Genomic DNA, 17,961 nt, shown 5'->3' on the forward strand with positions numbered 1-17,961 from the left:
TATACGAGCCAGAGGGCGAGCAGTGAAAATGATCGGCATGTTAATCATACAGTAAACATGATGTAAATGTGTGATAATGTCTATTCAGAATTCAAAAAAGTGCATTTCTTTAGCGCTTCACCTCAGTACGCAAGATTATAGCACTGAATTGAGAGGAAGTTATTAAAAGTGCTCGTTTTAAGCACAAGTTCAAACACTGCCGCTCCTCCCTTCCGACGACAATGCCATTTGTGAACTAAGAGGCGTCCATTGCCATGCATACCCCGAATGTTACATAGAGTCTTATTATATTTTGAGTAACATTAAAATCTAGTTCATTAAACACGAGCAGTTTTTGTACAGCACGCATCTTGAACTGTATATTTCAAGGTGGCAATAATAAGGATGAAAACGGAAGTGCCGGCAGGCATGAAAACAAGAACGGGAGTGGAGGGAGGGTGAGAAGTCACAGACTGAGGGAGGGGGCGGTGGGGTAGGGTGGGGAGACAGGGAAAAAAATAGTATTAGGAGTAAAGGGGCCAATAGCCGTGGAAGGATACAAATGATGAATGAGGAGGGACCAACAAGACTCAAACCAATCGGAAGGCAGCATTTAAGACAAAAGCCTATGGGCAGAGAGTGGGCGGAGCTTCCACGAAGCTTCCAGACTGCAGTATATACTGCATGTCTCGCAAAGCGATGGCAGCGTATTCACGCTGCACCGCTAGGCGAGACCTAAAAGAAAATAGTGTCAGGAGTGAAGGGGTCAATAGCCGTGGAAGGATACAAATGATGACTGAGGAGGGACTAACAAGCCTCAAACCAATCGGAAGGCAGCATTTAAGACAAAAGCCAATGGGCAGAGAGTGGGCGGGGCTTTCACGAAGCTTCCACACTACAGTATATACTGCATGCCTCGCAAAGTGATGGCAGCGTATTCGCGCTGCAACGCTAGGGGAGATCTAAAAAGTACAAAATAATGAAGTAATACTATTAAAAATGTGCGGTAGTATGCCGCATAATTTGCCCTTTCTTCCTGCATAATTTACTCAACCCTGCTGCATAATTTGGCCCTCTCCTGCCGCATAATTCCAGTTGCCTTGACTTTAAGGCATGAGTTTGCAACAAGACTGCATTCAGCACAACCAACAGCCTCCCTACTACAACATATAAGATGCAAAAAATTATTCCTTCTGTGCAGATGACAGCAATAGGAATTCATCCAGCATTTAGAAATACAGTTTATCATGTGGAGTCTCAATTCGCACTAAGGCTGTTTTTATAACTCTTTCCAATCAAGAGTTTTGAAAAAACTTAAAACTGCATTTATTTTCAACTAGACAATTTGAAATTTGACTGCCTGCTGTTTGGTAGATTTAAACTTAATCAAAGAGTGCAAATGCTACTTGGCCTTTCCCGGATGGCACATGAAAGATAATGACCAATTCAGCGCAGAGGGAACGACCCAAATAGTTATATACGTAAATTACTATAAACACAGAGTTTACATTTTTCTACTTATTCCACTTGTCAAGTAGTGGGATCAAAGCTTTACCAAGAGTCTCCTGGGAGTCTGCAGTGTTCACAAAGAGTATAATATAGTGTGGTATGGCCTGCCATTGTATAGTATGGTATGTCCGGTTATTGTATAGTATAGTACGGTACGGTATAGCCGGTCACAGTATGCTAGGGTCTGTCATGGTCTAGTATGGTATGTTATGGTATGACCGTTATTGTATAATGTGGTATGTGATGTCATTGTATAGTTTGTATGGTATGTCGGCTATTGTAGAGTATGATATGGTGTGTCTTGGTATAGTATGGCCTGTCATCATACTGTTTGGTACAGTCCGGTATTGTATAGTCAGGCCTCAAAAAACCTAGTCTCCCACTCGCTATGGCGAGCTATGTTTAGGATCAACAACAAACGGGACGGACCCAGTACAGGAATCCAAACACAAGGCGACTCAATGCCATGCGCACAAGTGGAAAATAACAATAGGTTCTGAAGAAGAACCCTCACCCACTAATCATTTTATGTGGATAGAGAAGACCAATTAAGTCTTCTTAGTATCCACTTTACGTTTTTAACTGTGTTCTAGGACCTCAGGAATAAAACCATGATAGAGGATCCTAGAGGTACTTTTAAACTTCACCAAAACTCACCCCCTCACAAAAATCACCCGCTCCGTTGTAATTCAGGTATTGTAGCACAGCTGGGTTGCATTTGGCCGCCCAGCTGGGAACCCAATGATGAAGCATGCCACCAACTAGGTTCGTAGGTGAGGGTTCTTCTTCAAAACCTATTGGTTTTTTCCACTTTTGCACATGGCATTGAGTCGCCTTGTGTTTGGATTCCTGTACCGGGTCCGTCCCCTTTGTTGTTGAGCTAATGAATCTGGGGACAAGGACGTACACCCTCTACTCGCTCTCTCTTTGTTTTTCTTTGGGCTATTTTTAGGGCCTTTTAGTCCTTTCTAGTGAGAGAGCTGAAGCCCACAAAGAACTTGTGTTCTGTTCATTCAGGAATTGAATTAGCAATACAGATGCCTTTAAATCTCGTCTTTATCTTGTTACATAGGGGTTTTATTTTTCTTACTGCAAAGTTAGGGGATTTTGTAACGTGAACTGTCTGATAAGGTAGTTTGAAATGAAAGGCTATAGGATGTCAGTACTTTTTTTAAAACACATTTAAATAGCTTGTAAATGAACTATACAAATATTTCGAAACATAGCCGTTAGGAAAGGACATTTTTGGTAATTCTGAAGTGTGATGGAAGCAGATTTAATAATAAGTACATAAACAAATCAGAATACTTCACTTGGTGATGTGCAAATGATACATATTTGTTGACACCAGAATTAAACAGATTATCGTTTGTATGCTATATAGTTTTATCAGTAAAACTGCATGTTAATGGGAAAGTTTATTGCCCTTTCAATGGAAAATGTTTTGTCAGTAAATAACAGTGTACTGCAACTTCATGATTTAGTAATATAGTTATTAAAAGTTATCGTTTTTAACCTTGGAAGTGAAAAACATTTCTGATCCTCCACTGATGACAATATTAGTGAACTAAGAGGCAAGTCAGGGGCCATGCATACCCTATATTTGTCAGCGTCATCCTGAGGAGAGGATTCCCCGGCTCGCGTGACAGAATCATCGGCCCACGAATTAACGCTCCTCCCGATCGCGCTGACCTAGGGGATGGCCACCTTAGAGGATGTGCTGGCAGCCTTGGCCCTTGTTCAAGGAGAGCTGGCTGCATCACGGCAGGAAACTGCTGCGCTACACTCCCGGATTGACCGGCTCCAAAGAAACCCCTTTGACGCGGGGAACATAGGGCCTGCCCCCGCACACCAGGTAGTGGTTGAGATGCCCGCGCACGTCCCCCTGGCCCCTCCCGAGCGGTTCCATGGGGATATACAGAAGGTGCAGGTCTTCATGACACAGATTCTTTTACATTTCCATTGTAAACCCAAACTGTTCACTACCAACCAGTCCAGGGTGGCGTTCCTCATTTCGTACCTGTCAGGAGATGCGGCCCAATGGGCGGTTCCTATCGCAAGGAGAGACGACGCCCTGCTCTATGATTGGGATACGTTCCGCATGGAGTTCGAGAAGACGTTCGATCGACGAGCCGACACCTTCTCCGCGGACCGTGACCTTCTCGACCTCAAACAAAGCAGCTCTGATTTCCTCGGATACCTTAACAGTTTCAGGAGGCTGGTGGCGGAAACGGACTGGCCCGAGTCGAAACAATCAGCCATCTTTTACCGGGGATTAACGGAGGAACTGAAGGATGTCATCGCCCAGATTGACCCCCAACCACACACCTGTGCCGCGATGGTGGAGCTAGCCTCACGGTTGGAATATCGTCTCCGAGAGAGAAAGGGGGACCATAGGAGGAAAGACAGACCCCCTCCTTCTGACCTGCTGCGAGATCACGGACCGGCCCGGTCTGAGCCCATGTAAGTAGGGGCGGTAAGAGCATCTCTAACGCGGAGCGAGAGGGATTACCGCAGAAAACAGGGCCTCTGTCTGTACTGTGGCAAAAAGGGCCACTATCTCCGAGAATGTCCCGTTCGACCCAAGGTCGGGAGGCCTCGCGCAGGGCAAGCAGTGACAGGAGATGGGGAGGCGGGAAACGCTCGGGCTTGAAGGACCTCGAAGGGAAGCCTTCAAGCTGCAACTCCATCCCTTCTGTGGAGTCGGACGCTGCTGCAGAACCGGATCACTTCTTCCTTACGCTCCAAGTGGAGATTGACCACTCCACTCGGACGATTCGGGCCATGATCGATTCAGGGGCCACTGGCTGCTTTTTGGACGAAGCAGAAGCCCAGAGATTGGGGGTGGCACTTCTCACCAAACACACGCCAGAACTCGTCTACGCAGTAGACGGCAAGGAGTTGGACTCAGGGCCCATTCGCTTTGTCACGCCGGCCCTCTGGATAACCATAGGGAAAACCCACGGCAAATGGCTAGCCTTGAACATCATCAAAGCTCCCCGGTGCAAACTCATTTTGGGACTACCATGGTTAAGAAAACACGAACCAACCATAGAGTGGTCCGCGAATACCCTGTCCTTTTGTTCCACCTTTTGCCATCAACAATGTGCGGTGTCCGAGTCGTCGCCAACCCCTTCATTGGCCCCTCCGCAACACATCGCCACGGCAGCGGAGAGAGAAGTGGTTCTTCCGGCTTGGTATAGCTCATATTCTAATGTCTTCGACAAACAGAAGGCCGAAGAACTGCCACCTCATCGGACCTACGATTGCCGTATCGACCTGGAGCCCGGAGCTAGCGTCCCCTGTTGCCGAGTCTATGCTCTCACGGGTCCCGAAACGAGCCACCTCCGAGAAAACCTGGACACTTACCTTGCGTTGGGATTCATTCGCCCCTCCCGGTCACCCGCGGCCTCCCCGCTCTTCTTCATCCCGAAGGCCAACGGCGAGTTGCGCTGCTGCATTGACTATCGCGTGCTCAATGCAGTAACAATCAAGAACCAGTACCCCTTGCCGTCGATCCCGGTGCTACTCGAACAGGTCCGGGAGGCAGCCTTGTACACCAAACTGGACCTGCGTGGGGCGTACCACTTGGTTCGGATGAGAGAGGGGGACGAATGGAAGACGGCCTTCAAGACGCGGTATGGGTTGTTCTGTTCGAATACCTTGTTATGCCCTTCGGGCTATGCAACGCCCCTGCCGCCTTCCAGTTCTTCCTCAACGAGGCCTTGAGAGACTTCCTGGACAAATTCGTCATAGTATACATCGACGACATCCTTATCTTTTCGTCCAACGCTCAGGAGCACGTCGTCCATGTGAGGCAGGTCTTGCAAGCCCTACGTGAACACCGTTTGTACTGTAAGCTCACTAAGTGTGAGTTTCACGTGACTACAGTGGAATTCCTGGGCGTTCTTCTAACCCCCGCCGGACAAGTCATGTCGGACCGTAAAGTGCAAGCCGTGGTGAAGTGGCCTCCACCCCAAACCGTCAAGGACGTACAGAGCTTCCTCGGCTTCGCAAATTTCTACCGGCGCTTTATGCACCATTTTTCCCCAACTTGTGGCCCCGCTCACGAGATTAACTCGCAAAGGTGTCCCGTTTTCCTGGCATCCCGAGGCGCAGGAGGCGTTCGAAAAGCTCAAGACAGCCTTCACCTCCGCCCCTATTTTGCGCCACGCTAGACCCGAACTCCCGTTCATAGTAGAGGCAGACGCCTCTGACATCGCTGTAGGGGCGGTCCTGTCACAGAGACATCCGGACACCGGCCATCTCCATCCCGTGGCCTACCTGTCCAGGAAACTGAATCCAGCCGAAAAGAACTACACCATCGCCGAGAAAGAGCTGCTGGCCATAAGGGAAGCCTTCCTGGAATAGAGACACTGGTTGATGGGCGCTCAACACCAGGTAACAGTCTACACCGACCACCGCAACCTCCAGTTTTTGCGGTCAGCTCGGCATCTCTCTCCCCGACAACAGCGGTGGATGCTATTCTTCGCGGAGTACCACTTCCTCGTCACGTTCCGACCAGGAACACAGAACCAAAAGGCGGACGCCTTGTCCCGACAGAGCATGGCCTGTCTCCCCTCGGCGGACCCTGAACAACCTATCATAGCTCCCGACAAAGTGGTGGGAAGAGTGGAAACAGAATCTTTCATGGATGGAGTGAAACGAGGCATCAGAACATTCGCTTGGTCGTCCTGGTTACGCAGCCACAGGGAGTGGCGAATGCATCAAGGCCTCCCTATGTGTGGATCCCGGGTTTTGGTCCCTACTCTCCGCCTCCGAAAACTCGTGTTCGGCTGGTGTCACGAAGCCCCCAGCGCCGGCCATATGGGTGGCACCAAAACCCTTGAAAAGGTCCTGCGACAGTTCTGGTGGCCGTCGGTTAGACCGGATGTCTTGCACTGGGTCAAGAACTGCTCCATATGCGCCCAAATGAAGACCGATCACTGCAAAAAACAAGGCCTTCTGCTTCCTCTGCCAACCCCTATGAATCCATGGGAAAAGATCTCCGTCGATTTTATAGTGGGACTACCAAAAGACCAAAACTGCACGGCTATCGTGGTCATCGATTACCTCACCAAGATGGGGCATTTCATAGCGTGCAAGCAGATACCCACGGCAGGTACCTTGGCAAAGCTCATGTTAAAAGACATCGTGAGGCCTTCCCATGGAGATCGTGTCGGACAGAGGGTCCCAATTCACTGCCCGTTTTTGGAAGGTTTGGTGCACCGAATTGGGTATTCAATCATCTCTGTCCACAAGTTTTCATCCCCAATCCGATGGACAAACCAAGCGCCTCAACCAAACCCTGAAGCAGTACCTTCGGTGCTACGTGAACAAAGCCACTGAAGCCTGGGTGGATTGGCTATGGGTAGCGGAGATAGCCTATAATAGCACCATCCATGCATCCACACAGCACACGCCCTTCTACCTCTCTTCTGGGTTTCACCCTCGTTTCACCCCTTTTTTGCTCCCGCGCTCTCGCGTCACTCTGCCCGATCTCCAACACCGACTGGCGCAGATATGCTCGACCCTCATGTCTGCCCGCGAAAACCTTCGCCTGGCAAAGGAGAGGTACAAAGCGCAAGCCGACAAGCACCGTAGACCGAATCCTGTGTACCACAAGGGGGACAAAGTATGGTTGTCCACACGAAACATCACCTTCAAAAAACCCAGTGTGTTCAACCCCAAGTTCATAGGCCCCTATTCCGTGGTCCGTCACGTCAACCCTGTGGCCGTGCGGCTCCGCCTCCCGGCGCACATGCACATACACCCCGTGTTCCACGTCTCGTTGCTCAAACCCTCGCTTTGTCCTGTAAAGTGAGTCCCTCCTCCCGTAAGGGTGCAACACGAGCGGGAATACGTGGTGGAGAGGGTGCTTGATTCCAAGCTGGTGGGGGGCCGGGTGTGGTATCTCTTGGCATGGAAAGGGTATGGTCCAGAAGAACATTCTTGGGAGCCGGCTACGGTGATACACGCTCCCCGCCTGGTGGCTGCTTTTCACCGCCGCTGCCCCGACAAGCCCGGTGCTGCTCTCAGCGCCTGAGTCGGTGGGGAGAGGGGTGTACTGTCAGGTGGCGAGAACCGGTAGCGCGCTGCTCACGTCACCACAACGCCTTCCCCGTCAGACGGACTCCATGGGAACTACATTTCCCAGAACGCCCGCCAGAACACGCCCCACGTGACCTGCGTCGTGCGCGACAGCGGATAAAGCCGCCGACGGACAACGAGCGGTGCCGATGATTCCTGCCTGTCCCAGACAACCTTATGCTGCCTCTCCGTTCCAGTCCTGCATCCTCGGCCCCGTTGCGGAACCCTCGCCCTTCAGACCCAGAACCCCTCCGCTCCAGCGGTGAAAACCTCGCCGACAACCCCCGACGCTAGAAAGGCGCCAGCGAGACCACTGCCCTCAACGTTCCAGACTCCAGAAAGGAACCTCCAGCGCTCCTCTGCCCACGGAGTTACGGGTCCAGAGTTGTAGCGCGAACAGGTGCGCTCCTCGGCCCACGGAGTTCCGGGTCCAGAGTAGTAGCGCGAACAGGTGCGCTCCTCTGCCCATGGAGTTCCGGGTTCAGAGTTGCAGCGCCCACTCCGTTCACTGCTCTTCGGAACCGTGAGTACTGCATTACCTTTGACTTCAGAGAGACTTCTTCCTTTGTTCTCTTTATGGACCCTGATCCGTGGACGCGCTCTGGGGCATTAAGCACTGAATTGGAAGTGCTGCTCTTTGCTCCCAGAGAGGTCGCGCCTAAGAGACCAGAGGAACCAGCCGCTAGAGTCCGCCCTGGCTCGGCGACCATTATCCAGTGCTCTTTGTTCAACTGGGTAACAAGTCGTCCCAGGCTGGGGGGGCCTTCCTCTATAAGGGTGGGAAGATAGCAGGTGAGAACCCGACAACCGAGTGGTGGGAAGGAAAAGGGAGGGTCACTAGTACCGTGTCTCTTATGGTGTGCTTGTCTCGTTCCAGGTCCCTTTTCCCAGCTGCTCCTTCCCTTCCTTCCCTCGCCCACCTGTCTCCATAGTCCGTGTGTGTTACACGTCTTCCGGACTGGGGACGGATGGGAGCTGGACCCCATTAGAGCATCAGCGTCATCCTGAGGAGAGGATTCCCTGGCTCGCGTGACAATATTATTAATAAGGTTTAGTCTATTAAATCAAACAAAAAAAGTGTAGAGCAGACGTGCTGCAATCACATAGTTGAAGGTGCTCACATATGTGATAATGAAGAAAAAAACGACTGTGAAATAAGATATTTGCCTAGAATCACATCATTTGAGACCAGTTTATGGATCAAGAAAGAGCCTTGCAGTTAGGCTGAGTAGATTATTTCAAGTCATTAGATTTTTAGGACTGGTAACACTTATGAATTTTCGAGACCTAATAGTGTAATATGGTATAGCTTGTCATTGTCTAGCTCAGTATGGTTTGGCTTGTTACTGTATAGCATAGCCTGTTATCATATAGTATGGTCTTTTATTATATAGTATTGCACAGTATGGGTTTTCATTGTATACTAGGCTATGGCTTTTGATTGTACAGAATAGTATGGTATACCCTGTTATTGTAAGGTATGGTCTGTCATTTTCTTGCAGGATATGTTTATGGGGGGCGGCAGTCACTATATAGTATTATATGGCCCATTGTATAGTATAGTATAGTATGGCCTTTCATTGTATGTTATAGTATGGCTTGCCATTTTGTAGTTTGGTATAGCCTGTTGTTGTATAGTATGGTATTTTTGGAAGGACTTACATAGTGTTTTAAAGATGTTATGGTCTTGCTGCTTTAAATTGGTAGACAGGACAAAAGGAACGTGTTTCCAAAATTTAAGTAGCTAAAATTGGCAAGATGTAACAAATCTTTAGAAATAGGAAACGGTCAAATTAAAAAGCAGAAGGAGTGCAGCCAGGAAGGAACACATTAAAAAAAATGCCATTTTCTTTTTGGGTAATTAAATATAAAATCCTATATATGCTTGTTAAGTAACAGCGGTCTGCAAACGTAGAAGGCAAGTCCTGGAGCGACCAGGCAGGTTTAATAAAAATGTACAGAGACAGATATTTACTTTGGGGTTCAACAATTGTAAAAAGTGCACCAAGTGGACTTTGTAGGAATAAAAAAAGGCAATAGATGTTGATTACAAGAGTAATTGCATTTGACAATTTTGTTTAGCAATGCTGTACGTTAGCTGTTTTTGGAACACATTATTCGCCTTACAGAAAGAAACGTTGTGGCAACACTTCTTATCTGTGCAATGAACTATAGCATACAAGGGAAGCAGAGCTGTAAGGCAGTGCAGTGCTTTGGTGTGTGTCAAATCTAAAGAAAGTGAAACCAAAATCCCCCCAAAGCTGTCTGGTAGCGAGACCACAAAAACGAAACCATCTGCCGCTGACCAATTAAAACAAGCATTTGCAATGCGATAGGTTTCGCATTTGCTAGAGTTTAAGCTATTGCCATTGTAAATGACAATGCCTTTTATTTATCTGTTTTGATAATTAACATATAAATTAAAGTCATTATCATCTACAATGGCATTACCTCAAACTCTTGTAAATGCGAGACCTACTTAATTTCAAAGAAGCGGCTGCCATTGTCCCAGGCAGCTTGGAAAGTGAAAGCGTGCATTGCGCGCTGAATGTTGCAGGAAAGGATGTCGTTCCCGCAGTAGGATAAACACATTACAAACTAAATAAGATATACTGTGTAACAACAGAAGTAAACGGGCCAGTCCTCATGGGAGGTTACAAATGAAGACAACGCGGTACTAATGAGGGACTAACATGCCCATTAACGAATTAGAAGCCAGCATTTACACGGGACAATAACACAACCCAATGAAAAATGTGGGCGGAGCTTCAAGTCCATACTCTAATACGGCATGCCTCGCAGAGCAACGCATGTTTTGCCCAGGCTCGACCTAAAAGCAAATGAAAGCGACAATAAATCCAGCCAATGGTTAGTAATGGGCAACTTGAAGACCCTTTTACTTTTATTAATGCTAACAAAAGATTTTGTAAGAAACAGTGCAGGCACTGTCTCAGGAAACACCAAAAAGGACCACCAGATAGCCCACTTCATCACAAATCCACGCCTAAAGAACTCTATTACAGCCATGAGAGAATACAGGGATGGTGCTCACCGAACTATACGAAAGTCTCTGTCAGAGTTCATGTTTGAGAAGGAAAGTAAGGACATCTCCCAAAGACGAAAAGATTCTCTGTAACATCATGAAGTGCAGAAGGGAAACTACCATCAGAAAAATATTAAATCACATCCATTTGGAGAAGGAGTGTACCTCCTTCTTAATTCCAAGGAAACTTCATTGAAGAGATTCACAAATTGTTGCGTTCTAAAGTGCCACTGATTAATGGTTACTGCTTTAAGGAACTGGCAGAATCTCTCAGGAAATTCCTTATATTTCAGGAGGCTCAACTGAAAATCTTCCAAGAAGGGCACTGGCTGTGAATCAACGGATACATAAGTGGTCCTGGATTATCAGGCCATCCCATAGAAGGTCTTGCAGAAATCAATAAGAGTCAGAAATCACCAGTCCAACCAAATTCTCTTGTGGTGCTCACCAAGTTCTTTATTATAAGATTATTTCGTTCCTTCATGACACAAAGTTTAAAAAGGCAGCAAATCTAATCTTGCATGATTCTCCCTTTTGTGCTGAGCATATTTATGAGCATTTTCCTTTCCACAAATACGAATCCCATATTATACATTATTAGCTCATCGCTGTGTACTGAGCCGAGTACAGAAAAATATAGCGGAATGCTCTTAAACACAAGTTGACACAGCTGGCATAAATCCATTTAGAGTCATTATGTATAATTAATACAATAATCACTATATACACCCTTCCTGAACTTCATCTAGTTATATTTTATTTATATAGTCAATTCTGTCAAGTGCTCTTTTGCAACTGCATGCAACCCTGTTATTCAAAACAATGATGCGTCATATTGCTCTTACACATGTGCACACCGCTGGCATAAATCTATTTAGTCATTATGCATAATTAGTATAATGGCATAGTAGCCACAATATACAGCCTTCTCATAAACTGAACTTAGTTGTATTCTATATGTATATTTTAGTCAATGATGTTCTCTTTCGGAGCAATGAGTAATACTCAATGTGTTAAGACATTATTACTATTACAGAGCACTGCAATCACTGACCATATCTGGGATGTCACCCTATGGGTAACGGACATTTTAATTGCTTCATTGCTCCATATACATGGATTTGTCCCTGTATTAGATATGTCAACAATTCATCTGCATGGGAATATCTGATCTTTGCATTAGTATGGATATGTTTGGATTTCTTCTGTCTAATAATTGGAAATAGACTTCTTGGTGATATTTTTCCTCACTCAGTAGGTATCTATAAGTCGATTTCCAATATAAAGATTATCAGTGCCTGTCCTTGAACTCTATGGTATTGGCTGATGATTTACAAATCGTCTGATTACACGGTAAAAATGGCATAATGTTCCTCAATAAACACTTTCACAACACTCTGATGAGACTTATCTATCAGCCTCCCTGCAGAAAGACCACAGCGTCTAGCAAGAACCTCTTTGCTACACTGTGGCCGTGGGGGCTTGGACAATGACTTTATAGATCATAGGTCTTCAAACTGTGGGGCGCGCCCCCCTGGGGGGGCAGCATCGCCTCAGGGGGGCGCACACTCCACCCCACCACTTCACCTTTCATTATTGCTTCCAGGCGCGCAATGCCTATTAGGCTGAAAGGGCTTCAGCCCCCACCGTCATGTGTCTCAGTCAGCCGGGCTGCAGCTGGAGCTGCAGGGGGCTCGGCTGGGCAGTGTCTGGAGTGTTATCTCCGGCACACCTGAGCCTTTCACAGGTCTTTAAAGACCCTGTGCATATTTACATACTATTGTAAACTGTTTAAAGACGCAGTTTGTTTTCTGGTTCCAGTACCCCCTGGGCCCCCACTCTGCCTATTCTTTACGTTTGACAGCAAGGCAGACTTCGGATGCAGAGCCATTGTGCGCATCAGTTTTTACAAGGAAACGGCAAATACGAGTCTTGGAAATCCACTGCTCTTCTTATTTAATACTGACGTCGGATCAGGTATATTTATTCACAGGGGCGGTGGAGGTGTCAGAATTCTATGTGGGTGCCTACTGCTGGGGTATTTGTTTTTAAAATGAACCTCAAGTTAGTGGAGCCCAGGGGCACGCTTGCTATTACTCCTGCCTCCACAGCCTAGCTGGCTATCACCTTTGGGTGCCTCTCCTACCCTAAAACCTCTTTCATAGCGTAGGACAGAAACTAGATACAAGGGTCTCATGTACACTATGCACCATATGTCTCAGGAACAGATCAATGCATGTGCACATATTTTAGGAGCCATGTATGGGCTACTCATGGTGTGAAGACAAGCGCTTCAACGCTTCGGTAGTAAGCGCTATATAAATGCAATTACAACGCTACAATCCAATTTAAATAATTCTAAAGCTGCTAGATTCATTACAGTTGTCAAAAACACTTGGTGCACTGAGTCGCCAACTGTGGCAGACAAACAAATCTTTGCTGCCCTGAGGTTCTGTAATTCTCGAGACGGACTCCATTTTATATTGTGCCACCATTTTTGTGTTGCCCTCACGTAGGCCTGTGAAGGTAGCCTGGCGAACAAAGTGGCCTGGCCTTCTTAGTCTATGTATACATTAACTAGGTTTCTTTCTGACTCTGGAATGAACTGTAAGAAACTGACCTCTTCACCTGAAACTGACCTTGCAAAGCCAATTTCCCTGATCGATCTTTGTCTGAGATTGCCAATCAATGTTCAGGACATCGTTAACTTTTAGTTTCCTTGCACATGCCTTATCTTGTTCATCATCTGTTACTGTTTCTTTTTTATGTTTCTTCATTACATGGGTTATGCTTTCAATTATAGGTTTGTCCGGCTTTTGGAGATTGAATTTGGGACATTCCTAATGATTAACTTTTGGGTTGGGATACTGTACATGTAATCATACCATGCCCTGCAGTGCCATCTAAATCAGATTAACCTTTGTGAACACTGTAATTATAATGTTTTGCCCATATCCTGTTAAAACCCCAAAGGCTACTCACCTGCTGACCCTCCAGATTTTCCATTTGTTTAGGAATGTAATTGGTACAACTCCCTTACATGCCTGGGGCAGGATAAAGAGTATATAAGACATGAAGTAAGACCATTCTAGGGACTACCTCATTCAGTTGCTACGGCTTCTGTGTGACGTAGTCACACTCATTTGAGTTTAATAAAAATGTTCTTTTATATTTCAGCTTCTGTGCCAAATTCTTTATTATTGGTTTGAATGGACTAAGTATCAGTGAGACCCCTGAGAAGGAGTTTATATTTCTTCAGCCCTCTTGCACGAATCCAAGGGGGCAGAGCTCTGCACCATCAACCCCTGCATGACACCTGGACTAGGTTGGGGCAACAACTGGAGGCAGCTAGAGATCCAGCATATTATTTTCTCCATATAGGTCGGCGTTAAATAAAAACACAGAAACTGACCATGCTTATTTTTTAGCTTCAGTGACTACCCAAATGCCTAAAGCAAAGATGAACACGAGGGACACAGGTGCACAAAGAAGGGGAATTCTGGGCATGTTTGTTTTAACGGAATTCCCACCAGCCATCAGGGTCAAAGAGTTCCTGCAAATTCGCAGTATGCCAACACTGAGCAGCATGATGTTCAGGGCCGGACTGGCCATGGCTGGCACCGGGCAATCCCCTGGTGGGCTGCAAGGTTGGGGGCCGGTTTTGGGCCCCAGGGGGCCACTTTTGTTACAGGGCCATTTTTGCTAAATCGGCCCTGTAACAAAATCGGCCGAAAACCGGCCCTGGCGTAGAGCTCGGCCCCACCCCCAACCCCCGGGGGGGTGGGGGGGCGGCCGAGCTCTTTGCCAGGGCCGGTTTTGGTTCCCAGTCCGGCCCTGATGATGATCACATGCAGGCCTGGGTTCCCACTCGGAAGTTCACTCTGACAGAAAACGACTACAGAAACATTTGCTGTATGTGAAAAAGGCCTTCGTTTCAGAACCAAAATGGGTGCACAAACACAATATCCTGGCACCCTGTGCCAGAGTTGGAGTTTGCCTTGGCTCTTCCGAGGGATTGTGAACATCCCTCTGTTTAGGCAAGAGGGCTTTGTTCTGCTGAGGGATTGTGATAATCTATCTGTGCATGTGTGAGCTTCACACACACGCACAGCTGTGCATGTGTGAGGGCTCAACGACACAGACACCTGTGTCTTTGAGCCCTCATATCTCTGTGCTGAGAAGACCATTCCTTCCCCCTCCAAAAGGCACCTGCCTTTAGTAAGAACAACTCCAGACACATTTGCGGTTTCTAAAACAAGCATTGGCAAAGCCAATAGGTCTCAGCAATAAGTGGTAATACATTTGTGTATAGCAATAAAAACAGCCCCGAGCCAAACACAAATGCACTTACATTGCGATCGCCTATAGCTATCTGATTGCCGAGACCTAATGACTTTGCCAATGCTTGTTCTGATATCTTGTCTAGGGCAATGATGTGGCGCAACAGCCAGAGCTGATGACTGTGGAGCTGGGGAACCAGGTTCAATTCTTGGTGTCTGCGCAACATCCTGTGATTCTGGGAATATCACTTTATAGCCCTCTGCTTACAAAGAATGAATGTGTGCTTGTGTAATGTAAAAGATGCTCCTGTAAAGTGCCCCAGTACCTTTGGTTCATGTCCGCGCTATATAAAACTGCAAAAAATATATTACAACATTTTGTGAGCACTCCAGTTTCCAGGTACTGCTCAAGACTGGAAGTGGAACTCTTTATTTAATATTATTTGCCCTTACGACCTGGGCTCTGCAAGAGGGAATGGCCATCAATGATGCAGAGTACCAGCTTCCAGAACTTTTTTGTCAGGTGGTGGTGGTGGGAGGGGGGGCCCGACGTGTAAAAAGGTTTAGATGGGGGGGGCTCAGCCGACAAAAGTTTGAAGACCTCTGTTATAGATGGTAGGTGGGCAAATGCCACATAAATGCTGGGCTGGTTTTGAGGCTATTGTCCAAGAGGACGTCGAACTGAGCCAGGCATCTCACTCAAACTTGCAGCAGTTCGCCCACCTCTATTGACAATAAACTGACACGTGAACCGAAGATAAAGAAATTGTACCTTAAGTATAAGTACTTCACAGTAAGAATGCCATAATTTTAATGGGAAAATACCAAGTGATGGAACAACCTTCCAGCCCATCTTCAGTTCTGCACTGATGTGTCGCTTTGCAAGCAACGAAAAACGTTTTAGCTCTGCACCGAGAGAAATTATGGGGGTCGCACCCAATATTCCCTTCAAGACGTATTTAACTCAGCTCAGGTTTTAAACCCAGCACATTGAGACCGTCTTGGATTTACGATCAGTTCAAAATAAGCACAAAGATTTGAAATTTATTACATAAGAGAACCACCCCCAAATGTGAAACATCATTCTAATGCACTAGTTAGCTGCAAGTTCGATAGAGGAGCAGATCGACCTACATGCACATCGATGAAGCTTGTACGCCTAACGCTGAAATAATGTTTGAGTTCGTCATTCCACAAGACTTAAAGCTACACTAAATCTGACAAAAGAACGTCTTGTTCTCTATGTCTTCTCTGTGCCCCGCACACATCTCTTTACCATGGTGCCACTGTTTGTGGTCTCATGACTCTAGTACTGATCCGTGTCCCTCTGTGTTATGCCCAGTATTTATAAATATAGCCACCCCAAAAGTCTTCTCAACAGCCCTCCACAGGACAAAAAGACCTAGTACACACTCTACAAACACGGGGTACAACCACCAGATGAACTACACGCACCTCCCAAAGATGAAGCCGAATAGACGCTCCACGCAATAACCGCTCCTCCTACAAGTGAGAACTAGAGCAAGAACTCGGAACGAACCGGAAAGAACTTGCTCTCAGAAAACAACAGCGATGAAGGGGACGTCACCCGCAAGTTTCCATTGAGACGACGGGAACGAATGCATACCTACCTCAAACATGGCCACCAAAAAGACAGCAAATAGCTAAGCTCGTCATCTAGTGTTTCAGTTAGCAGGAACCAGTCAACAGCCAATGAAAAGTCCAAATTCAAAGAGGGGTGGGGCCTGAAAATTATTCAAATGAACGTTTCAACGAGAGGTGACGATTCAGGTCCTATTGAGTCATATTAATACAAGACTTCCTTTTTTAAATAACATTGACACTCAAACCCCAACGAAATTTCGCAGTACAGAAGTAATAAAAAATCTATTAGTAAAATATAAAACTCAAAACATCAAAGTATTGCATGTTTTTAGTGGAGCTGGGATTCAAGAGACCATAGCTTTGTATACAGCTGCCAAGACCTTGGTATAGGGCGGTGAAGGGCAAAAGTTCCGCCTCCTTAGGTGCTGCCTGAAGAGAACTGCCACAGGTAACGCGCAGGTAAGTGATGAAGCTAGTGTTTTTGACAGACTGCGGAGGGTGCTGGGTACATAACTCGGAACTTATCGGTAGCCCAACACAACATATATAAATGCCTTCAAACCATGTTCAACACCGTGGCCGTTTCTGGGGCGGAGCCAGGACTGTATGCGTCCAATCACCATAGCAACAGCAGCACAGCTGTGCATTCCGTCTGTCACATGAGTTCAGAATCATGTTTATATTTCAGCATAGTTGGGGACAGCAATAGAAGGAAGATTAACTTTCCAATTTCGAAACAAGCTTTGATGAAATCACCCATTTCCTCCTTTGTATTGTACTGCTTTAAGATGCAGAGTGCTCGCCACGTGAGGAACAGTGCGAGTCACACACACTATAATAGCAAATAACAGACTAACATGTTCACTTCTCAAATTTCATATTCCACTATCCTAATTCACCACTGATCCTTTATGGGTACCAGAGTAGCGTGCTACTCGCTAAAAAGCGCTTCAACACCTCATCAGAGGTAAGCAAGCATTATATAAATGCAAACCTTTTTCCCTCTTCTATCCCTCGGCTACCTTTCTCTATCCAACTGAATAACACATCCACCACTCAAACTACTTAAATATTTAACTATACTAATTTTCAACAATAATCCTTTATGGGTTCCGGAGTAGCGTGCTACTCACCAATAAAGCGCTTCAACACCCCATCAGGGTTACAAGCGCTATATAAATGCAAACCTTTTCTACCCCTCCCTAACCCTTCTCAATCCAAATAACTGACTAACATATCCACCACTCAAATTACTTTCATATTTCACTATACTAATTCAACACTAATCCTTATGGGTTCCAGAGTAGCATGCTACTCACCAAAAAAAAGTGCTTCAAACCCCATCAGGGGTAGCAAGAGCTACGTAAATACAAACCTCTTTCCCGCCTCTACCCCTCTCTATCCAGATAACTAAATAACATATCCACCACTCAAATGACTTCATATTTCACTATA

General features: G+C 46.5%; 2 protein-coding genes across 3 annotated transcripts in view; one reads left to right on the forward strand and one right to left on the reverse strand.

The window, feature by feature from the left end:
- Nucleotides 1-16,496, reverse strand: part of ANKS3 (ankyrin repeat and sterile alpha motif domain containing 3) — a 121,838-nt gene extending 105,342 nt beyond the window's left edge. For both annotated transcript variants that reach the window (XM_085628376.1, XM_085628377.1), the window contains exon 1: nucleotides 16,357-16,496. The gene's annotated coding sequence lies outside the window, so the exon portion shown is untranslated. The remainder of the gene's footprint in view (nucleotides 1-16,356) is intronic.
- A 411-nt stretch (nucleotides 16,497-16,907) lies between these two features.
- Nucleotides 16,908-17,961, forward strand: part of DNAAF8 (dynein axonemal assembly factor 8) — an 816,395-nt gene continuing 815,341 nt past the window's right edge. Inside the window, exon 1 of the mRNA XM_085628378.1 lies at nucleotides 16,908-16,965. The gene's annotated coding sequence lies outside the window, so the exon portion shown is untranslated. The remainder of the gene's footprint in view (nucleotides 16,966-17,961) is intronic.

The sequence above is a fragment of the Triturus cristatus genome, chromosome 10 (genome assembly GCF_964204655.1).
Source record: "Triturus cristatus chromosome 10, aTriCri1.1, whole genome shotgun sequence".
NCBI classification, from domain to species: Eukaryota; Metazoa; Chordata; class Amphibia; order Caudata; family Salamandridae; genus Triturus; species Triturus cristatus.